The following is a 19930-nucleotide window of genomic DNA, read 5'->3' on the forward strand; positions in this document are numbered from 1 at the left end:
CTTATAAGAGAAGGTACGTGGAAATGTATAAATGAATCAAGACCTGCACAGCCCACAGAGGAGTGGTTAGACAGAGATCAGAAAGCACAGAGCACAATCTCCCTGTGCATAGATGATGATCAAATCATACATATATGTAACTGTCAGACTGCTAAAGACATGTGGGAAGAGTTACAGAGTGCAAAACAAAGTGCATTGCAACAAGCTAAGAATGTCATAGAAACAAAGGAGTATGCATTCGGATCCAAAAATGGTGTCACCTCTGTGCAAGCATGGTGTGTGGACTCAGGTGCTACAAGTCACATGACAAATGACCGAAGTTTCTTCACTCAGCTTGATGAAAGCAAAACAGAAGGGATAACTACAGCTAATGGACAATTTATGAAATCAGTGGGAATAGGAGATGGCTTTCTATACTGTCCTATCTCTACAGATATCACTAAAAAGATCCATATGAGGAATGTTCTGTATGTGCCAGATCTTGAAAGCAACCTTTTGTCAGTAAAGAAACTCACTAACCAAGGCAATATAGTCACATTTCAGGGTGACAGTTGTATCATAACAAAAGGGGATTGCTTGCTTGCAAAGGCTAAAATCATAGATGAACTCTATCAACTGAACTGCAGTGAAATGGTTAAAATAGCCAAAGAGGATAAACATTCAAACTGCATCCACACTTGGCACAGACGATTGGGGCACAGAAATTCTGATACAATAAAGGAAATAGTTGAGAATAACTATGCAAGTGGTATTAAGATTAATCCATGTGATCACATAATGATTTGTACCAGCTGTATTAAAGGAAAAATGGCAAGGACACCTTTTCCCAAGCAGACCAACAGCAAATCCCAAAAACCTCTGGACTTAATACATTCAGATCTTTGTGGTCCAATGAAAACTATGACTCCAGGAAAGAAAAAGTACTTCCTGACCTTCATTGATGATTACTACAGGTATACCACAGTATTTCTACTTCACAATAAAGATGAAGTGCCAGAGAAATTAGAAGAGTATCTCGCTCAAGTAAATAATATTTTTGGCGGAATGCCCAGAGTACTACGAACAGATAATGGCTCAGAATATACAAGTGGTAAAACACAAGCCATTCTCAGGAAGCATGGAATTATGTTCCAGACAACAGTTCCATATAACCCAGAGCAAAATGAACCGCACACTATGTGAAAGTGGGAGGAGCATGCTATTTGATGCCGATATGCCAACTACATACTGGGGAGAAGCTATCACAACTGCATGTTATCTTCAAAATCGTTTGCCGGGAAAAGCAACAACAAAAACTCCATATGAACTGTGGAACAAAAGGAAACCAGATTTAAGACACATCAGAATTTTTGGAAGTAAAGCCTATGTACACATTCCAAAAGAAAAACGTACAAAATGGGATGCATGTGCAATAGAAGGTGTGCTTGTGGGGTACAGTGAATCTCAAAAAGGATACAGGATTTTACATCAAGACACGAACAAAGTAACAGTCAGCAGAAGTGTGATTATTGATGAAAGTTCTGTGTGCTCAAAGTTTGAACAACAGACTCAAACTTTTCAAACTGAGAAAGAATCAACATCAGTCACTCAAGAAAATAAGGAAAGCGATACAGAAATAGAAATAACTGCAGAAGAATCAAAACCTGAAACTGAACCAGAAATACCTTCAGTCAGAAAATCAACCAGAATCAATAAAGGTGTTCCAGCTGAACGTTTATCTTACATAGCTCGCAGAGCTGTTCAAACTGAACCAGGTTCATGGAAAGAGATGCAGAAACTGCCAATGCATGAGAAACAAGTATGGAATAAAGCCGCTGATGAAGAAATGACATCACTCAAAGATCTCCAGACATGGACACTTTCAGAGCTACCTCAAGGTAAACATGCCATAGGATGTAAATGGGTTTTTAAAACCAAATGTAACTCTGAAGGGAAAGTCTGTCGGTACAAGGCAAGGCTGGTTGCTAAAGGTTACTCACAGAAGTTTGGTGAGGACTATGATGCTACTTTTGCTCCAGTTGCTAAACAAAGTACTTTCAGAACACTAATGACAGTGGCTGCCATGCGTACAATGATTGTGAAACATCACGATATTAAGACAGCTTTTCTTAATGGTGATATTGAAGAAGAAATTTACATGTCACAGCCAGAAGGATATTTGAAAAAGGGACAAGAGCATCTTGTCTGCAAGTTGAATAAATCTCTTTATGGCCTTAAACAATCAGCTCGAGCATGGAACCTGAAGATTAATCAAGTTCTACTAAATGAAGGATTTACAAGAAGCAAAGCTGATCCGTGCCTATATGCTAAACAAGTAGACACTGAGTGGATGTATCTGCTAATTTATGTAGATGACCTGATCATTGCTCACAAAAACGACAATGAAATTGCAAAGTTAACAGGAGTACTCAACAAGCACTTTGAAACTAAAGACCTAGGTGAAGTGACATATTATCTTGGAATTGACATCCAGCGTGAGAAAGATGGAAGTTTCCTGTTGAATCAGAGTGCAAAAATTGAATCTATTCTTCAGCAATTCAACATGACAGAGGCGAAAGGAGCAAGCATACCTATGGATACAGTCTATCCAAAGTTAGAAGGAGAAGATGATCTTCTCGCATCCAATGAACACTACAGACAAGCAGTGGGGGCACTTCTCTATATTGCAACCGCTACACGTCCAGACATTGCAGCCAGCATGTCTCTTCTTTGCAGGCGAGTTGATAAACCACGTCAAAGAGACTGGAATGCGATCAAAAGAGTTATGAGATATCTGAAACAGACAAAAGACTTAAATTTGAAACTATCAGCAAGTGGTGGTTTAAACCTTGTGGGATATGTGGACTCCGATTGGGCAGGTAATCACAGCACACGCAAATCCACAAGTGGTTACTTATTAAAATTAGGAGACAGTCCTATATCATGGTCCAGCAAGAAACAGATGTCAGTGGCATTGTCCTCTACAGAAGCTGAATACATATCTGCAGCTTATACCAGTCAAGAAGTTGTGTGGTTACAGCAATTACTCAAGGATCTTGGAGAAGCAGCATCAGAACCTACCGTCTTATTTGAGGACAATCAGGCTTGCATTAAGCTTGCAACAAGTGAGAAAATTAATGGAAGAACCAAGCACATCGATGTCAGACATCATTACATTCATGACTTAGTTGATCAGAAAGTGATTGTACTTGTGTATTGTGAGTCGGAAAAAATGATTGCTGATGCTTTGACAAAGCCACTAGCTAGAACCAGATTTGTGGATCTTAGATCAGAAATGGGATTGACATAGATAGTAGTTGTTGAGTGGGGGTGTTAGCATACAAGGTTTGTATTATATCAGCAACAAATACTATATGTCATTGTTGTGTGCCTATTACATTGTATGACCACTGGATGGCAGTGTTACATTTGTGAGTTCATGTTTTGTCTATGCCTCAAAGAGTAATAAAGAAGAGTTCCTGCTCAGAACAGGAAGCAGTGTTCAGTGAAACAACAGACTGTCTGCCTGTGCATTGTTTTAGCCCCAAAAGGTTATATCTAACATGGACGTCATATGACGTCCTGGGCTTTAAATGGGGATACCTGAATGATGCCTGCAGCCGCAGGCATCTTTCAGATATAATTTTTTTCCACTGGCAATTTCCTGCTCCATAAGAATAATCATAGCGGCTGTCAAGCCTCTTGATCATTCTTACAGGCGGAGGGAGGAGACACCCTCCCTCCTGCCGCCCTCCGGTGCTTCTCTCGGCTGGCCCGTGCAATCAGCAAGCCGGAGAAGGATTCCGCCGGTGGCGGAAGTACACCATAGATTCTACTGAGGACCAGATGACTCTCCGAGGCCTGGGCAAGACGTGATGACATCACGCCCGGTCTGGCCGTTGTCAATACTACCGAGATCTCGGCTCTATAGCCAAGATTGTTTTTTTTTTCTTTTATTTCAGGCTTTCTAGCCTGTAGGTGAGATCTGAAGTCTTATTGACCCCAGATCTCCCCATAAAGAGAACCTATCTTTCACTATTCCTATTACAAGGGATGTTTACATTACGTGTAATAGGAATAAAAGTGATAAAAAATAAATAAAGGGAAAGTGTAAACATAAAAAAAAAATTAAAGTGCCTGTCCCCGGGTGCTTGCACGCAGAAGCGAAAGCATGCGTAAGTCACGGCCACATATCTAAACGGCATTCCATACATACATGTGAGGTATTGTTGTGAATGTTAGAGCAAGAGCAACAATTCTGGTCCAAGACCTCCTCTGTAACTTTAAACTGGTAAAATGTAAAACATTTTAAAGCATTGCCTATGGCAATTTTTAAGTACCAAAGTTTGGCGTCAATCCAGGAGTGTGCATAATTTTAAAGCATGACATGTTAGGTATCTATTTACAACATCATCCTTCACATTATACAAAAAAATTGGACTAACTTTAGTGTTTCGTATTTTTTAAATTCATAAACTTTTTTACGAAAAATTGTGTTTGAAAAATTTCTGTGAAAATACTGTGTGACATAAAAAGTTGCAATGACTGTCATTTTATTCCCTAGGGTCTCTGCTAAAAATAAATATATAATGTTTTGGGGGGTCTGAGTAATTTTCTAGCCAAAAAATGATGATTTTTACATATAGGAGCGGAGTGCCAAAAATGGCCTGGTGTGGAAGTGGTTAAGTAAACAAGAGAAAAGGAATATAAACTGCGGGTATACCCCCCAAATTGCAAACTTTAGCATTAAACAGAGTTACACAGTTATGCAATAAAAATGCAGTAACCATGGGCCTGGGGACAAAAGTAAACAGGCTTTAAGTGAGCCTATGATCCCAGGAACGGGGGGGAGGAGACTTCTAGTCAGTCAGCCCTGATGCCACAGGAAAAAGAAAGATCAAAACACAATATGTGAAATCTGGGTAAGATAAACAGTTGTTACACTATGAACAGTTTAATTGGTAACAGGTTCTGTAGGCTGAATTCTATGAGTGAAGAAGTCCTTGAAGTCAGGGTGTCCATGGTCTTCAGATAGCTATGAAGGGGCTCAAAGATGTTGCTGTGCAATGATGACCAGCAAAGTTCAATAGATTAAGCAATGTGTTTCCCAGTGGAGGGCCCTTCATGTAAAAAAGGGTGTAAAGGTGTCTGCATGCAGTGTCTCTGAGTGCAGTGTTAAGGGTGGGCTTCTGCTAGCTCAGCAATCCTGGAGATACCAAGACTAATGGAAATAAGATGTGGTGGGAATTAGAAAAAGAAGAGCACAAAGTACTGTACTGAGAGCCGTACATTGTTCTGCTATAGATGTGAATACAGTTGAAATGAATTACAAATGCCTACCAAGATGGTATAGAACACCGTTAAAAACACATAAATGCAAACCAGAGAAATAAAATTTGTGTTGAAAAAAAAAAAAAAAATTGTGTTGGAGGGGCTGTGGGGTGCAAGATACAATGTTTCAAATCTGGTGGGAATACCCTAAGATCTAGGAATATTGGTTGAAGGTACAACAACTCATAAGAGAAATTACAGGTTTGAACATCATGGGCATGCCTGTTCCATAGAACAAACAGGCCCTTAACCGCCTTAGCGGTATCCCTGAGCGTGACTCGGGGTAGGAATTTTCTGCTATTAGCGGTATCCCCGAGTCACGCTCGGGGTCAATGGGCAGAGTGTGCAGACAGTGCAGACAGTGCAGACAGCGCAGACAGCGCAGACAGCGCAGCGGAGCTTCTCTTACCTTATCCTGGCGATCCAGCGATGAGCTCTCATTGCTGTGACCGCCAGTGAGATCTCCGCCGCTCGTCTGTCGGTAGGAGGACTTCCTGGTTCCGTTCCCTGCAGCAGCAATGCTGCATGGGAGCGGAACTGGGAGTAAAAATCAATGTAACACCAAACACTAACATATAAAAGGGAGGTGATACAGTGTAATCTGAGAGGATTACACTGTATCACTTTGCTAAAAGTGGTAAAAGACACAGTGCCCTCTCAGTGCCCCCTTGCCATTGTCCTTTGCGTGAATAAAAATAATTGGAAAATGGCATCAAAAAAGCGCTGTCCCGCATATGCGCTTTTGGATGAGCTGAGCGACTGCGACAGCGGCAGCGACATGGAGCTGCTCGCAGAACAGAGCGACAGTGAGTCGTGCGGAGATCTGTCATCTGACTCTGGCACCGACACTGATCCCGAAAGTGACGCCGATGATCCCGCACCTGACCTAGGTGATGTGCGCACTTGGTGCCCTTTGGACAGCGACGCAGACCAGGCAGCGCCCCCGAGATTCCCTTTCACTGGTTCTCCGGGGATGAAGGTTGACGTGGAGAGAGACAACCCCCTGGCGTACCTCAAGTTATTCCTAACGGAGGAGGTAATTCTAAAGATAGTCGCTGAAACCAATCGTTACCAGGAGCAGCAGTCCGCTACGCTGCGCGCCAAATTTTCCCGTTCCAGAAAATGGGAACCAGTCAGTAGCGAGGACATCTGGAAGTTTCTAGGACTCATCATCCTTCAGGGGGTGGTGGGAAAACCACTCCAAAAATGGTATTGGACCACGAATAGGATGCTGGCCACTCCATTTTTTGGCACAGTGATGTCCGAGTACCGATTTTCTCTGATAATGAAAAATTTGCATTTTGTGAACAACGAGGAGTTTGATGAGGCCACGCATCCTGCGCCCAAACTCAAGAAAATCTGGGAGGTGTACCAAACGATCGTCAAAAACTTCCAGCAGACCTATGTGCCAGACAGGGATGTTTGTGTGGACGAAAGTCTCATGGCCTACAAGGGATGCCTGAGCTGGATCCAATATATTGCATCGAAAATGGCGCGGTTCGGGATCAAATCTTACATGCTCTGTGAGTCGTCCACAGGATACATATGGAATGCTGTAATTTATACCGGGAAAGGTACAAAGTTCGATCCCAAGTACAGCGGCTATGGGATGGCCCCATCCTCTGTCCTTTCACTGCTGGACCCCCTTTTGAACCAGGGATATTGCGTTACAACAGATAACTTTTATACCTCTCCGGAACTATTTGAAGTTTTGATCCGAAACAAAACAGATGTGTATGGCACTGTTAGGCCAAACCGGCGGGACATGCCATCCATGTTTAGCAAGAAAAAGCTAAAAAAAGGAGAGATGGTTGCCTTTCAAAAGGGTAAAATGATGGCAATGCGGTGGCGAGACAAAAAGGACGTGTGTCTCATGAGCACCGTGCACAACACCACCACTGCCATGGTCCGCACAAAACAGGGAGCAGATATGCTGAGGCCGTCTACAATCACACGATGGGAGGTGTCGATCGAGCCGATCAGGCAATGACCTTTTACCCGGCGATGCGGAAGCAACAAAAAAAGTATTATAAAAAGATTTTTAGGCATCTCCTAGAACAGTGCCTCTGGAACGCCTATATTCTTTACAAAGCCAAAACTGCCATACCCCTCGTTCATTCGGACTTTATTTGGAAGGTGGCTGAGCAGATTTTAATCAACCACCCGACACCATCATCAGTATCTGCAAACAGACCCGGACGACGTGCTGTTGATGTTGGCAATCCAGAGCGCCTGACAGGCCGTCATTTTGTGGACTTTGTACCGCCCACCCCAAAAAAGTTGGCGCCTACCAGGATGTGCATCGTCTGTTGTTCTAAAAAGGATGGCAATGGAAGAAAAGTCCGAAAGGAAACACGGTACTTTTGCCCAGATTGCAATGTTGGACTTTGTCTAGTGCCCTGCTTTAAACTTTTTCACACTCAGGATGTGTATTGAATTTCTTTGACAAATTTCATTATTTTTCCTTGCCTTCTTGAATAAAATTCTATTATTGATTGGATTATAATTCATGTGTTTGTGTTTCAAATTCATTACATCTGGGATGTGTACTAGAGTCTTGTTTTGGTAAGTTTTAAGTCAGTAATTACTAAGAATTGTAGGCCTTTAATACATAACGCCAAATTTCCATGAAAAGAATTGTACCGCTTTTGGAACAGAATTCCTGACCGAATCATACCGCCAGGGAGGTTAAAGCAGTATAGAAATACAATCGCCCCAAACCTGTTAAATGCAGCAAATTGTTATAAACAGACGGTCCCAGTAAGAGAGTGGTGCCGTAGAACTGAATATATATATATATATATATATATATATATATATATATATATATATATATATACCGTATTTTTCGCCGTATAAGACGCACTTTTTCTTCCCCAAAACTGGGGGGGAAAAGTTGGTGCGTCTTATACGGCAAATACACATTTTGCCTGCTGCCTGCTGAGTCCTGACGTTGCAATGGGGGCGGTGCCGGTGCGTGCGTCAGTCACGCACTGCCACCGCCCAATCTCCTTCCCGCCGGACCGAGAGAGCCGCCGTCAAAGAAGACAGAAGAGGACGAGAGGAGCAGCGCCGTGGACGGTTCCAGGAATCCCGCCGCCGTCAGAAGAAGAGGACGAGAGGAGCAGCGCCGTGGACGTCTCGCAGGCAGCCCAGGAGAACAGGTAAGTGATTGAAGCCGACCTGTGCCATGCCTTGTACCACCACCTGTGCCATGCCTAAAGCACCACCTGTGCCATGCCTAAAGCACCACCTGTGCCATGCCTAAAGCACCACCTGTGCCATGCCTGTACCACCACCTGTGCCATGCCTAAAGCACCACCTGTGCCATGCCTGTACCACCACATGTGCCATGCCTAAAGCACCACCTGTACCATGCCTAAAGCACCACCTGTGCCATGCCTGTACCACCACCTGTGCCATGCCTAAAGCACCACCTGTGCCATGCCTGTACCACCACCTGTGCCATGCCTAAAGCACCACCTGTGCCATGCCTAAAGCACCACCTGTGCCATGCCTGTACCACCACCTGTGCCATGCCTAAAGCACCACCTGTGCCATGCCTATACCCTCACCTGTGCCATGCCTATACCCTCACCTGTTGATATAAAATATTTTACTGCAGTATTTGGTTCAGAATCTTTTTTTTCTAGATTTTCCTCTTATATGCCGGTGCGTCTTATACTGCGAAAAATACGGATATATATATATATATATATATATATATATATATATATATATATATATATATATATATATATATATATAAAATATGGAATACCTGAGTAACAGAGATGAGGAACAAGTAGACAGTTTTTCTAATAAATGGAGAGAATGGGCAGATTTCTAAAAGACTAAAGAATACATAGATATATGGACGGATTAAGGGAATGACCAAAGGTTGGGATCTACGCAAATGGAGATGTAGGAGTAGGAGCACAATATATAGGAATAGAGTGGTAAAAAGAAAGTGGGAGGGGGGATTAGGGGTAGTGGGTTAAGGAAATGAATTTGTGTTCATAATATGTGAAATATTTTTTACAGTGTATTGTAGACATTGAATTGAAATTAGTAAAAAAATTATTGAAAAAAAAATGGAGATACGATGTCCCAGAACAGGCTCTTGAAGGTCTGCAGTCAGATAAAGGATGCCGACTGGTAGCCAGATAACCCAGGAGTTTAGCAGCATATGTGTGGGTGTATGTGAAGGTGGCCCTAAGTAGCCACACAACTGAAGGGAGGTCTGAGGCTGAGGGTCTGGCTTCAGGGATGAGGCTCACTAGAGCGGAGGACCTCTGTGCCATCCAGGCTGTGGCTCACACTTACACAGGTAGCAAATCCCGCATCCCAAGAAAGCAAGCCCTCCCAAAACAGTCCTATTTATCTGCTCACCCAGAATTTTTCTCCTCCTCTGCCAGTTTGAACGTGTTGTTTGCAGCAGAATTGCATCCACTGGAAACCCAGCCTTCCAGACTATATGTCCCACAATCCCCTGCTTCCAGTAGTTGTCCATCTCCCTTTGCAGTCAGAAAGTGATGCGATTATCCCCATGTTGAGAACTAGGGGAAGGAAGCCCATGCAGCCTTCATTAAAAGGTGTCCCTAAGTGGCAGAAGCAATATAGCCACCGCTTGGCTGCATATTGTACATACCATATTGCACACATAATATATTGAAATGATCACTTACCTGTGTATACTGATATAGACTAAGTAACTGAGCCATCGCTTGGCTTGCATGTACAGTACTGTCACCAATAAAACCAGCCACTTCTTCATGTCTCTTACAGAAATAGTTAGGTGCTTCCTTTTCTCCAGACAATATCTTTATGACATTTCCCAAAGTTTTCTTTGGATCATTACAGGTACTAAATATATGATAGCCCAGGGTAACATTGGGCAGAAGATCGGGGTCCTCATTAATCTCATTAACAGCAAAGATCATCACCATGATGCTTTTGTACTCTTCATAGTCAACACTGAAAGATGTTAAGAGGTATTCAAAATATACAAAATGGTTACTTCTAAGATTACAGTTTGGTCACAAGCCCACAGTTTCATCAGAATTAACACAGACTTGTTTCATTAAGAACAATAGTGATTTAAATTTAAAAGGCAATTGCAAACAGCATGTACTACAAACAGCAAAATGCTAATGGTATCTAGTAAACATGACAACTTTTCCTAATGTATACAGCTCACCTTTATTCTGAATCATGGGCATTGCTATTGCCGGCAACTCAGGGTACATGTCTCAGACCTTTTGCTGGGTGCCCTGCGTCCTGTGTTTACGAACGTCTGCCATAATTTTTTTTTTTCCGCTGTTCACTGTTTGTGCAGTGGGGAACAGTGTTGGAAGGAGGTTGCAGGGCTACAGAGGTGAGCATGATTTGAAGATAGGTGAAGAGGGGTGCAGAAGTGAGCAATGCTGGAGGATGTTTGCAATGGGTGCATGGGCGAGCAGTGCTTCAAAAAGGTTTCAGGGGATGCAAGGGTGAAGAGTGTTGGAGGAGGGTTGGAGAGTGTGCATGTGTGCACAGTGTTGGTAGAAAGCTGCAGGGATGAACAGTGTTGGAAGAGTATTACTGGGGATGTAAATGTAAACATTGTTTGAAGAGGGTTGAAAAGGATGCAGGGGCAGGAAGAGGGTTGGGGGGTGAAAATGTGAGAATAATGCAAAGGTTTGCAGGGGATGCAGTGGTGAGCAGTGTTGGAAGATGGTTGCTGAGGGGGTAATAAGCAGTGTTGGAAAAAGGGTTGCAGGGGGAGAAGAAGTTAACAGTGCTAGAATAGGGATGCAGTAAGTTCAAAGGTGAGCTGTGTTGGAAGAGGCTTAAAGGCAGTGCAGAGGTGAGGAGTGTTAAAATATGGTTCCAATGGTAGTTGAGCAGCATTAGAAAGGGTGAGCAGTGTTAGGGGAAAGTTTCAGGGGATGCAAGGTTGAGCAGTGTTGGAAGAGGGTAGCAAGGGGGGCATGGAAGGGACAATTTTGGAGGAGGGTTTCCCAATACATAATCTCTATTATTGTAAGTTACATATTTATATAAATTGCTCTATACAGTATGTTACCTACTTCTGACAACAGCACTGCATGTGAGGATAATGAGGTCTGGCATGCCTCAAACTATATAGAGAGACTGGGGAAAGTGTAGTGAACACTGTGCTACCCTCAATTCAACAACATTTGCCAATCAGTAACAAAATGGTCAGATTTAAATTTTGTGTCTGAGGTTATTGCTCAGAGACAGTGAAATACTGTTATCTCCCTTCCCACCAATCAACTAGGATGTAGCCCAGCTGTATTACACACTGTGATCACCCTCCGGTAGGGGGAGCTTCAGGAAAGGGGTTTTTCGACGTTCATGTGTTCTTTACCAGTGCATCTTATCTGTTTTAGGCACTAGCTGTACTGTTAGGTGACCCACACTCGGCTGCCTCCACTCAGACCCATTTAAGAATACATTTCAGATTTCCATCAATGGAGCATGGATACCAAGGAGAGTGATGTCTCTCTTAAGCAGTTAAAAGACAACCAGAGTCTGTACATCTGATACTGTCAGAACCCAGACTTGAATCTGGGACCTCTGTTGTGTCTGGCAATGACTCTTCTTGCTGAGCCACCTGGAATGCGGGACAGATCTCTGGACAAATCCTTAAATGATCTTACCTTGAATCTTAATTGCCTTGAACCTTGAACCCTTTGCTCCTCCCATGAACTTTATGATTTAAGCCATGTCTCTTCACTTCCTGGTTGCCAGAATATTGTGCCTTCTCCAGCCAATATCTTGCTTGTCTCTCCTGCTGCCGTCCATATCTTTGCTACTATTCGTTACCGACCTTTGGCTTGTTCCTGGACTATTTGACTACATAGAATATCTACGCCTATCCCTGGTGCAGCAAAGAACAGGGGCGTAATAAAATACAAAAACATGTGCCACGTCCTGAATATCAGAATGCAAAAAAGGGGGGGAGGAATAAATGGACTTTGAAGGCACCGTAATAAAAAAACAACACTTTATTTTAGATACGCATTAAGACCACAAAAGTGTGTATCGACCGATCAACATGGACAATTTCATTGATCAGAGGATACAAATGATAGGTGAGTGGGGAGGACCTCACACCTAAAACATACAATGCAACGGACAATACAAGATTGCATTTGAATGATGTACAAAGGAGAAATAGGGCGCTATACGCTGCACACAAGCCGCACCACGGTGCAGGCAACGCAGAGCGTCCTGTACAATAAGATAACAGCTTCCACAAGGAAATAAACCGGATATATTGGTTTATTTCCTTGTGGAAGCTGTTATCTTATTGTACAGGACGCTCTGCGTTGCCTGCACCGTGGTGCGGCTTGTGTGCAGCGTATAGCGCCCTATTTCTCCTTTGTACATCATTCAAATGCAATCTTGTATTGTCCGTTGCATTGTATGTTTTAGGTGTGAGGTCCTCCCCACTCACCTATCATTTGTATCCTCTGATCAATGAAATTGTCCATGTTGATCGGTCGATACACACTTTTGTGGTCTTAATGCGTATCTAAAATAAAGTGTTGTTTTTTTATTACGGTGCCTTCAAAGTCCATTTATTCCTCCCCCCCTTTTTTGTTCCTGGACTATGCTTCTGCTGAATCCAAACCTGCAACTATTCCTTACCGACCTTTGGCTTGTTCCTGGACTACACTTTTGCTTGATCCTTACCTGCTATATCTGCTACAGGACCCTGGCTTGCTCAACTCCTAGTGGGGCAATCCTGAGGACCGCAACCTGATACTAACACACAGAAAAGCCAAACTCCACCTTCAGGAGCTCTGGTGAATACCCGTTAGCACTTAGACTCCACACCTCAAGTGAATCCATGTCATTAGCCAGGGTGACCTGCGTTAATATCATTCCCACTTGTCGGTGGGTGCTGCTCCTTAACTATAATTACTGGCCTCTGAGCCTGACTGCAGACAGTGACAAACAGTGTTAAACAGGTGCAGAAAAATTGGGCTTTGGGTGTTGGTGGTGCTTTAAAACAAAAACATTGTTGTAAGCTAGCATAATCAAGATTCAAGAACAGGATAGGCAGAATAGGTAGTCTTCAAGGGATCCCAGATTCCTAGCAAATTCAATCAGTTACATCAGCATCAGGGGCTTGATAGCTGCTGTTGATCCAAGACTGATTCATGTTGATAAATGTCAGCTGGTCAATGGAATCTGTGGACAGACACACTCTTTTGTCCGTCACAAAACCTTCAGCACCACTGAATATCCATTTGGAAAGCACACTGGAAGTAGGACAGGCTAGTAGCTCCATTGCATATTGAGCAAGTTCTGGCCAGTGGTCCATCCGCAAGACCAAGTAACCCAGTGGATGCTCAGTTGTTAAGGTCTCCAAGTCGGCTCTTGCCCTCAGATAATCCTGGACCATATGATGCAGATGCTTCTGATGGTTTCTTAAACCTAAAAGCCCTGGGCACTGAGGACTAAAGAATTGTTTAAAGGCCTTGGTCAGACGGCTGCCTTCTTTACCGCTCTTCCTTTGACCAAACAAAGGAAATGATAACCTCCCAGTGTTTGGAAAGGTGTTACACAATTTTCTCTTTAAGGCGTCTTCAAGATGTTTCATCCTCTTCTCCCTCAGCAAAGGCAGTATGAGCTCTGCAACTTGATCGTTGTAACGTGGATCAAGAAGGTTTGCTAACCAGTAATGATCCCTCTCCTTGATATCACAAATCCTCAGGTCCTTTCCTAGGCTTTGCAGAATCAGGGAGCCCATGGGGGGTTAGTTTGAGGAGACATGAGATTCTGAGTCCTCTGGGTCACTAAGGATGACATTGTCAGGAACTACCTCTCCCCAGTCACGTAACACTCCTGGGGGTGAATGAAAACCATCCCTTGAAGACTGCTGTATGTTATCCTCTACACCCATGCTGCTACAATCCTCCTCCTCTTCCTCATGTGTGTTTTGTGGCCCCGCAGGAAGGGTATCTGCAAAAAGGGGGCCTTGAGAGGAAAGGAAGTCTTCCTCTTCCCCCCCCCCCCCTGTTCTGCCTCAAATGCCCTGTCCATGATTCCATGAAGCGTGTGCTCCAGCAGAAAGACTAGGGGGATGATATCCAGGCTGTATACATTTTCGCGGCTCACCATCCTTGTGGCCTCTTCAAATAGTGACAGGACAGTGCATGCATCCTTTATCAGCAGCCACTGGCATGGTGAAAAGAAGCCAAGCTCCACTGAGCCTATCCATCTGCCATACTCATACAGGTACTCATTGATGGCCCTCTACTGCATGTGCAGCTGCTGCAGCATTGCCAATGTTGAACTCCACCTAGTGGGCATGTCACAAATGTGGCAGTGGGTGGGCAGGTTGAATTACCGTTGAATGAGCACTGGCATTGAAATGGCCACAGAGTTTTCTGGCCTGCCTCAGAGGTCTTGTAGGCTCGTGTACCTGTTCAAGAAATGCTGCACCACCAAATTAAGGACATGTGCCAAGCATGGAACATGTGTCAAGAGTCCCTGTCAGAGGGCGGAGAGAAGGTTAGTGTCATTGTCGCATGCAACCATTCCTGGCTCAAGCTGCTGTGGCGTCAACCACCTCTGAGCTTTCCCCTGCAGAGCTGACATAATCTCAGGCCCGGTGTGGCTACTGTCTCTTAGACAGACCAACTGAAGCACCACATGGCATCTTCTAGCCTGAATGCTTGCGTAGCCCCTTGAAAGCTTAGGGAGCACTGCTGGTTCAGAGGACAATTCAGTAAAAGAGGCCACAGAGAAAGAAGAAGAGGAGGGGGTGGAGCAGACAGATGTGGCAGAATCATCACCAACTTTTTGGAGGCCTGGGGATGGAACAAGCTCCAGCACTGAACCCTGTCTTGCATCCTTCCCAGCTGCCAGCGGAGTTACCCAGTGCGCCATGAAGGAAATGTAACGTCCCTGACCATGCCTGCTGGACCACGGGTCAGCAGCAATATGAGGCAACAAGGCCAAAACATTGCCTTCCACATGATGGCACAGAGCTGGAATGGCCTTATATGAAAATAAATGTATTTTTGGAACCTGCCATTGTGGTACAAAACATTCCGCAATATCAAGGGGGCAGAGTCTACCAGATGAAAAAGGCAGCAGTTGTAGTACTAGGAATTTGACTAAGCTAGCATTTAGAAGCTGAGCATGTGGGTGGCTGAGACAGTATTTTATTTATGGTTTTCAGCAGCTGGGGTAGCAAAATTTGCCTGGTGAAATCAACAGGTGGTGTACTGCTAGCAGATTGGGTGCAAATACCTGTGGCATCTGCTTTACCATCATCTCTCTCAGTGGAGGTTTTTGAGAAGGCATATTAGGGGTAAAGCTCCTAGATGAGTAGCAAAGAGAAATCTGCATTTATTTAAGATGTGGGTCTTTCAGGTGCTGTTGCTAACGGACTCCATGGCAGATTGTCATATGTCTTGTCAAGCATGTGGTGCCCAAGCGGCTGGTGTTCTGGCCATGCTTGATTCACTTCAAAGATTGTAAACAGCAACGCTGCAGTCTGCTGCACATGTGTTGAAAAAATCCCACACCAATGAACTTTTAGAAGTCAGCAGAGAGTTAGCAGTGCCCTGCAAATGTGGAGCTCTGTGGTGTGATGCAATAAGGTGGCTGATCTTAAGTCAGCCCCTGGAGGACTCATTGGATTTGTACCTCCTCTGTTCTCTCATGCAACGAATTACAGTCAGTGACCTCATCTTCCCCTCCCTCCTGGTCACTGGAGCAAACTTGGCAGTATGCTGCAGCTGGGGGAACACAACTGCTAGTTTCTTGTCTGTCATTGGCACCCGTTCTCTCTAGGCTCACATTACTCCATTCCTCGACCTAGGAATCAACTTTGGAGCATATAAATTGCTGCACATCCTCCAGCAGCATGTAACTGACACTATGATCAAATAGTTCAGGTAACTCCTCCGTGCATGATGGTGAGGTGACTTAAGGAGTAGCTGTGAACAAGGAGCCTGTGGAATAGGCCACTTTGGCAGCTGCGGTGGACAGCAAACTAGTATGAGCCTGGGTGACAGAGGATGAGGAGGATGAGGGCAGCTTAGTTATCCACTCCACCATCTCTTCTACATGTTGTGGCCCAATAACACAATCAGCACAGGACAAAAAGGACAAGCATGCCCCGCCTGCAGAGGATGCACCATGTCCATGACCACCACATTTCACTGTGGACACAGAGGCTGCTTGACCTCTTTTAGTGACATGTGGGCGTCTGCCTCTCCTTGTTGGCCTTTCGGACATGATGGGGATTTTTTGGGGGGAATTTTTATAACTTTTTATTATAGAATGTGGGATGGAAATATGGTGCTTGGATACTTTGGCTTTTGTGCTTGTTGCACTATAAACCATTTTATTATAGTTGTTTCGTTTTTGGAGAATTTCTTTTTTTACTGCTGCTGCTGCTGATACAGTACAAAATAAAAGAAAATAAATGTAAAACAAATTAAGAAAGCCAAAAAAAAAAGGAACCACTGCTGACGCAGAGGAGGAATGCCAGCAATGTAGAATGGAGGAACAGCAATTATGCCCTAAATATTTTTTGTGCTGCTCAGAAAAAAAAAATAAAAAGAAACCACTTCTTACGCAAAAACGAGGAGCACCCTAAATATATGTCTTAAATATTATTAGTGCTGCTGCGCTAAAAAAAAAAGTTAAAAATTAAAAAAGAAAACCACTGCTGCTGCAGAAGGAATAGCACCTGTGACACAGAAGGGGAGTATTAATAATGCAGCAACAGAACCTGTTGCTGCAAAAAAAATATTTAAGAAATTATCAATGAAAAAAGATGGGATCAGTGGGGTGGGGTATACACCAACACTTCAGACATGTCACAGGTCATGGTACAGGAGATGGTATAGGCATGGCACAGGTCATGGTAAGGGCATGGCGCAGGTCATGGCACAGGTGATGGTACAGGCATGGCACAGATGATGGTATAGGCATGGCACAGGTCATGGTACAGACATGTCACAGGTCATGGTAGAGGAGATGGTATAGGCATGGCACAAGTCATGGTAAGGGCATGGCACAGGTAATGGCACAGGTGATGGTACAGGCATGGCACAGATGATGGTACAGGCATGTCACAGGTCATGATACAGGAGATGGTATAGGCATGGCACAGGTCATGGTAAGGGCATGGCACAGGTCATGGCACATGTGATGGTACAGACATGGCACAGGCATGGCACAGATAATGGTATAGGCATGGCACAGGTGATGGTATAGGCATGGCACAGGTCATGGTACAGGCATGTCACAGGTCATGGTACAGGAGATGATATAGGCATGGCACAGGTCATGGTAAGGGCATGGCACAGGTCATGGAACATGTGATGGTACAGGCATGGCACAGGTCATGGTACAGGCATGTCACAGGTCATGACACAGGAGATGGTATAGGCATGGCACAGGTCATGGTAAGGGCATGGCACAGGTCATGGTACAGGCATGTCACGTGTCATGGTACAGGCATGTCACGTGTCATGGTACAGGCATGTCAAGGGTCATGGTACAGGCATGTCACAGGTCATGGTACAGGAGATGGTATAGGCATGGCACAGGTCATGGTAAGGGCATGGCACAGGTCATGGCACTTGTGATGGTACATGCATGGCACAGGTCATGGTACAGGCATGGCACAGGTCATGGTACAGAAGATGGTATAGGCACGGGCACAAGTCATGGTAAGGGCATGGCACAGGTCATGGTACAGGCATGTCACAGGTCATGGAACATGTCATGGTACAGGCATGGCACAGGTCATGGTATAGGCATGGCACAGGTCATGGTACAGGCATGGCACAGGTCATGGTAAGGGCATGGCACAGGTCATGGCACAGGCATGGCACAAGTCATGGCACAGGCATGGCACAGGTCATGGTAAGGGCATGGCCAGGTCATGACACAGGCATGTCACAGGTCATGGTAAGGGCATGTCACAGGTCATGGCATAGGTCATGGTACACGCATGTCACAGGTCATGGCACAGGTCATGGCACAGGCATGGCACAGGTCATGGTACAGGCATGGCACAGGTCATGGTAAGGGCATGGCACGGGTCATGGTACAGGCATGGCACAGTTAATGGTAAGGGCATGTCACAGGTCATGGCACAGGTCATGGTACAGGCATGGCACAGGCCATGGTACAGGCATGGCACAGGTCATGGTACAGGCATGTCACAGGTCATGGTAAGGGCATGGCACAGGTCATGGTACAGGCATGTCACAGGTCATGGTAAGGGCATGGCACTGTTGATGGTATAGGCATGGCACATGTGATGGTATAGGCATGGCACAGGTGATGGTACAGGCATGTTACAGGTCATGGTACAGGAGATGGTATAGGCATGGCACAGGTCATGGTAAGGGCATTTCACAGGTCATGGCACAGGTCATGGCACAGGTGATGGTACAGGCATGGCACAGATGATGGTATAGGCATGGCACAGGTCATGGTACAGACATGTCACAGGTCATGGTAGAGGAGATGGTATAGGCATGGCACAAGTCATGGTAAGGGCATGGCACAGGTCATGGCACAGGTGATGGTACAGGCATGGCACATATGATGGTATAGGCATGGCGCAGGTGATGGTATAGGCATGGCACAGGTGATGGTACAGGCATGTCACAGGTCATGGTACAGGAGATGGTATAGGCATGGCACAGGTGATGGTAAGGGCATGGCACAGGTCATGGCACAGGTGATGGTACAGACATGGCACAGGCATGGCACAGGTGATGGTATAGGCATGGCACAGGTCATGGTACAGGCATGTCACAGGTCATGGTACAGGCATGTCACAGGTCATGGTACAGGAGATGGTATAGGCATGGCACAGGTCATGGTAAGGGCATGGGACAGGTCATGGCACAGGTGATGGCACAGGCATGGCACAGGTGATGGTATAGGCATGGCACAGATGATGGTATAGGCATGGCACAGGTCATGGTACAGACATGTCACAGGTCATGGTACAGGAGATGGTATAGGCATGGCACAGGTCATGGTAAGGGCATGGCACAGGTCATGGCACATGTGATGGTACAGGCATGGCACAGGTCATGGTACAGGCATGGCACAGGTCATGACACAGGAGATGGTATAGGCATGGCACAGGTCATGGTAAGGGCATGGCACAGGTCATGGTACAGGCATGTCACATGTCATGGTACAGGCATGTCATGGGTCATGGTACAGGCATGTCACGGGTCATGGTACAGGCATGTCACGGGTCATGGTACAGGCATGTCACGGGTCATGGTACAGGAGATGATATAGGCATGGCACAGGTCATAGTAAGGGCATGGCACAGGTCATGGCACATGTGATGGTACAGGCATGGCACAGGTCATGGTACAGGAGATGGTATAGGCATGGCACAGGTCATGGTAAGGGCATGGCTCGGGTCATGGCACAGGTCATGGTACAGGCATGTCACAGGTCATGGAACAGGTCATGGTACAGGCATGGCACATGTCATGGTATAGGCATGGCACAGGTCATGGTACAGGCATGTCACAGGTCATGGTAAGGGCATGGAACAGGTCATGGCACAGGCATGGCACAAGTCATGGCACAGGCATGG

General features: G+C 45.1%; 1 protein-coding gene across 1 annotated transcript in view; it reads right to left on the reverse strand.

Moving 5' to 3' along the window:
* LOC309566803 (vomeronasal type-2 receptor 26-like) overlaps nt 1-19930 on the reverse strand; it is a gene marked incomplete at both ends in the record, with an annotated part of 356998 nt that overhangs the window by 66480 nt on the left and 270588 nt on the right. The window lies entirely within an intron of this gene.

This window comes from Pelophylax lessonae (assembly GCF_965119305.1).
Source record: "Pelophylax lessonae genome assembly, chromosome: 1".
In the NCBI taxonomy this organism is placed as follows: Eukaryota; Metazoa; Chordata; class Amphibia; order Anura; family Ranidae; genus Pelophylax; species Pelophylax lessonae.